Genomic DNA, 5,327 nt, shown 5'->3' on the forward strand with positions numbered 1-5,327 from the left:
GATGCGCCGCTAGTCACTGCCGCATTCACTTACCGCTTCCTCTGTGCGCTTAGCGTCGGTCCTCTCCCCTCCTCTTCTCGACGAGGCTACAAACGGTAATGACTGTCACCTCCATTTACAGGGGGAAACTGAGGCTCGGGAGTGGCCGGGACTAACCCAGGGCAAGGCATTCGCTCTGGATCCGCTGCGGCCCTGACACAGGCCCCGGGCTCGGCGCACAGCCGGCCAGGCCTGCGCCCTGAGTCGGCTGCCCTCCGCCCCTGCGCCACGCCTGCCATTGTCCCGTCTGCACTGACCCTGCTGCTAACTGGTCTTTGGGCAAAGGAATGCCACAGAGGAAACGAAGACGGTGCCCAGGACTCAGCCTTGGGTCGTGCAGTGAGCAGACCCCAAGCTTCGCCCCTCAGCGGTGGGCATGGTTTCGGTGCACGCCCGTGGGGACAGTTTGGTGCGCGCCCCCGGGGACAGTCCAGTGCGTGCCCGCGGGAATAGTTCGGTGCGCGCCCGCCGGAACCTGAAAATCTGTGTAGACACGTGGCGAAGCAGAACCGTGTGGTCTCGGCCTATGCGCCACGCGGAATTTCCGAGGCCCAGGAACGCAGGGAGCCCCCTCTGGCTTGGGGAGGCCAGTCCTTTCCCTTGAATTACTTTGCAGGGTGTTCGTGTTCATGAAAGAGCTTTCGCATTTGCAAAAACAAAACCCTATAATCCAAACTACAGCCAGACGAAAGGCAGCAATGACTGTGTCTCAGTTCCCGGCCAGCCTCTGTCCTTCTGGCGGCTCCCTGGGGCGGGGCACTGGGGACGGACCCCATGCTCTGCCAGGGCTCAGCGGACGAGGATCAAGGAAGTGCCCCTGGCCTCTGCTCTTCAGGAATCCGAATCGGATCTCAGCCCTGGCTTCTTGCCTTAGACCTTTCCTTTTTTGAGGGTACAAGCTCTTCCTCCCCTCCATCTGTCTCTGTCTCTGTCTCTGTCTCTCTCTGTCTCTGTCTTTCCGCTCTCCTATAGAATTAAAATTTCCGAGAATAACTCGAAATCTGAAATGAACTATCTTATGCCCACATTTCCTTATTTCACACTCGTAAAGAGCACATGGTGGCTTCTCGCTGGCCCTGATTCCCCGGGACACACCCGGGCTGTGTATTTCCGCTGCACGGGGCACGCCCCACCCCCAAGCCCGTCCCATCTCTCACATGCTGTCAGGCTCCTTCCCCTACGGCAGCCGAGCGTGCTCAGCTCCAGCGTTCACAGAAGTAGCTTACATCTCAAAAACTCTGCAGAGTATCTTTGCCTTTCGGTTCTGTGCACGCCTGTGCACACACACACACACACACGCACACACGGTTCCTGGGGAGACGGCACTGCTCCCCTGATTGCTCATCCTCTCAGATTTCTGCTTCGCCTGCACAATCTAATTTTGGAGCAGGAGTTATTTCTCATGGATTAATAACCCTTAAGCAAGACGTATCAAGTTGACCGCGAATTTCAGGAATATTTTTGGATTGTCACTCATCACCAGTCAGCAAGTTGGCACATTCTGTCTCGCACCAGCTTCCTGGAGAAAATTGCAAGGCGCAGCGCAGCCGCGGCCGTCTGCTGGGCTGTCTCCTTCAAGCCCGTCTAGCTAGGGCTGGGAGGGCCGCGTCCAGGCACTGCGTGCCGTGCGCCTGCGTCTCCAGGACTTGAAAACGAACAAGTATCTGTGGTTTGGGGTGAAGCGTACAGGCATTTCTTGAGGGTCAACAAGCAAGTTGCTTTGGGCAGAGTGATGGGCAGTGTTGAACGTCCTTCCTGAGCTGAAGTGACCCCACCATCCCCCTACAACTGGCTTGTTGTGGGACCCGGGCACTCGCTGCACCGCCCGGCCTCCCTGAAAACCCCTTTGGTGGCCCGCGAGTAACACAGTGACCTTTGCCGCAGGTCTCTCGTCCCGACTGGATGGAGAGTGTCCAGGAAGGAGCGTCCTTCGCTGGGTGGTCCCACTCTGGGCTCAGTGGCAGACTCGTGTGATCCCAGGAATAAGTATGGGAGCGAACATTTTGGAAACCTCATTTTGGATGTACACTTATCGGTGTCTTGCAATCTGAGAAGATGTGTGTGTCTGGCTGCAGCCCCCGTTCCTCTAACCTGGCCCCGGCCCCGCCTGCCTCACCTCCGCCAGGACGGGTCACACGAAGCCATTGCTGAAGCTACGCCCGCAAGGGATCGGTCACTCCGCTCCTTCCTCAGGTCGGGCTGCTGGACGATCCCACAAAACTCAGCGTCATCAGACGACCTGGCATTTTCGTTATTATCTGGATGGAACGCTCGTTTCCCTTGGAGACTTTCTCAGCTGAGACGTGAACAAGGGTGTCACAAATTTGGGATTATTTTCTTTAGAAATGTTGTGTTTAAAACAAAGTACACTGAAGAGCACGTATTTCGTATATTATTCAATTCACTGACTGTTATTAACTCTATTACACTATGTACATGACCTGTTATTGGAGAAATAGATCTGTTATTGGTTCACGAAACTTCTAGACTGCAAACGGATGTTCGGCATACAGTCCGTAACTGTGACTCCAAACCTAAAAGATTTTTAAAAAGACAGCCAGGCGGCCCTCCCGCGGTGCCGCGTCCGCTCGGGGGTGGACGCCCAGGCAGCAGGCGGGAGCAGCGCCAGGCCCTTGGCTTAGCACCTCATTGCCGAAGCAGCAGAAACGAAACGCAGAGGTGGCGCCAACCGTCGGCTCGACACCCTGGTCACCGTGGGCTTCCTTCCGGTCCCCGTTTTAGGCAGGATGTTGTCAAGTCCACGCGAGTGCTGGGCTTGCGGGCGAGAGTCAACAGCGGGGGTTTGGAACTCCCCCCACCTGTGGGGTGGTGGGCCCGTGGGACGTGTGTTGGCAGGTGTCTTCTCCATGCATCGTGGTCTGGGAGAGGGTGTGGGGTGCCTGACCCGTGAGGCCCTCGCCCAAATGGCTCTTTTTGCTCTACAAACATAAATTCACTGACGCCCAACAGCCGTGAGAGGCGGGAAAGTACAAGGCAATGCTCTCCGCATGTTCCAGAAACTGCGTCCCGAGACCAGTGGTCCCCAGCCTTTGTGGCCCCAGGGGCCGGGGCTCCTGTGAGCATCTAACGCATGATGCTCTGGGCGGAGCTGAGGCGGTGATGCCGGCGCTGGGGAGCGGCTGCAGATAGATACAGGTGCATTTCAGCTCACCTGCCGCTCACCTCCTGCCGTGCGGCCCGGTTCCTAACAGGCCAAGGACCAGTACCAACCACGGCCTGGGGGTTGGGGATCCCTGCCAGCGACGACGCGATTTCTCTGAGGTCACACGCGGCTCTCACGGAGCTGGGGAGAAAACCCAACTCCTAGCCGTGAGGGTGTCGCGGGGACCGCCGTCCACGCGGGCACAGGCCGCAGGCTCACCGGGCCCCCGAACCAGAATCCGGCCGCGCTTCCTTCCTTGAGAACAATCTGCCTTTTTCGGATTGCAGCATTTTCTCGATGCGGTTTAAAGAGAAACGTCAGGGCGATGGCAGCCACGTCCGGCGTCCCGGCTGCGGCGAGCCGTGCACGCTAAGGGAACACGGAAGTGCATTGGAAGGTGTTTGAAAATCTCTCTCCCCAGCCTCAGGACGGAGGCAGCTGGGTAAGGAAGAGTTTAGTATGCTCGGAGGGAAAGTTCTTTATTGGCAAAGCTGACAGGTGCTCCATTTATATGAGAAAAAGCAGCTATTGTCACCCAAACCGCTCGTGAGCCGTACATGGCACTTGTCACAGGCATATAGACTATAATTCTGCTTGAGCAGTGTGTTCAAAGTTCCTATTAATAATTCCTCATGAGCGCTTCGCTAGGGACTAAATGACCTTGGGACAATGGTCCCAGCCCCTTCCAGGGTGAGTGAGAAGTAAGCAGAAGGGCCCCCCAGGTGTTTGCACGTCCCCTCTGAGCCAGTTTGGTTTCAAAGTCTCAGCACCCCTTGGGGATGCCATTTCATGGGTGTGGATTTAGATCACACACAGAAAAACTTCCTTTTTCCTGTTTTTCTCCAATCCGACCTCATCAAAACGCGGAGCTAATGAGACCCCTGAAAGGTGACCGAAATGGCAGCTGATCAGGGAGGACAGCTGGAGCGCGTGGCTGCTTCCTGATCTCCGTAACCGGGTAGTGGCACAGACGGCATCCTTCACCTGCCGACTATAACCAGCAACTGTCAGCGTCTGTGTTGTCTCTTCTTGTCGCGGGAGAAGGCGGCCGGTGCCCACACAGGGTCTAGCGGGGCCCAGAACTGTCTTCGTGGTGCCCTTGTGGGAGTCCTTGCTTCTGGAAACTTCCAGACCTCCTGTTTCTGTCTCGAGCACTATGCGGGCTCACTCCGAAACTGCCAGGCGTGTGGACCCCACGTGCGCCTCGGTGGGGACGGCTCTACAAACCCCGGCCCTGGGCTCCAAGGGAGACGTCCGAGCATGCACGACCCAGACCTCTGCGTGGGGTCGAGTAAACACGTGCAGAATCCGTAGGAAGAGACGGGCAGGCTGACTCGAAGCTTAATTTCCAGGTGTGTTTCCTGCCCCGTGGGGCCCGGGACGGCGTGGGGACATGAGCATCCTTCCTAAGCCCACCGAGGACGATTGCTCTTATCCATCTACGCTCCAGACCCAGACGACGAGGACCGCTCCATCAGAGGCACTCGGGACGCTGGTCGGCTGATTCCTGAAAAAGGGCCAGGTAGAAGCCACCCAGCCTGGGCAGTCCCCTTAACCGAGACCAGCATTAGACAGATGACGCGGTGACACCGTATGCAGATTGGCGGACGCGGTCCTCTCCCGCGAGGAGGGCGAGGAGGGCGAGCTGGCCGGGTCTTCCGGCTGGTCTCCTGCACCTTCGTGTTTTCCAAATTACTTATGACAAAGATGCACAACTGAGACCCAAGCGAAGACTGTCCTGCCAGCAGCCTCTGGACAGAGAGTGAGGCTTTCTGGGCTTTGGGCACATGGCTGCTTTAGGAGCAGGGGACACATTGGGACAGGGTGGCGGGGACGGCACGGGGCTCCGAGCACGGGGTGTCTTGTTCAGGACAAGCTGTTGCCTGACCCTGTCGGGGACCGTGGCTCCTGCGTGGGGCTGAGCCCAGCTTCCTGCCCTCTTCCTTGCCACCCTTAGCAGCCAGTGCCAGCGACTCCAGCACAAGGGACGGCCACTTCTGCGGTGCTGTGTCCCCAGGTACACTAGTCCTTGTGTTTTGGAGAGAGCTGGGGTCAGGGGAGGCGGGGAGGAGGGACAGGAAGCACCAGTGGCAGTGGGGCTGCTCCCCTCTGGACAGTCACTGTG

Source organism: Pteropus alecto, unplaced genomic scaffold, assembly GCF_000325575.1.
Source record: "Pteropus alecto unplaced genomic scaffold, ASM32557v1 scaffold137, whole genome shotgun sequence".
In the NCBI taxonomy this organism is placed as follows: Eukaryota; Metazoa; Chordata; class Mammalia; order Chiroptera; family Pteropodidae; genus Pteropus; species Pteropus alecto.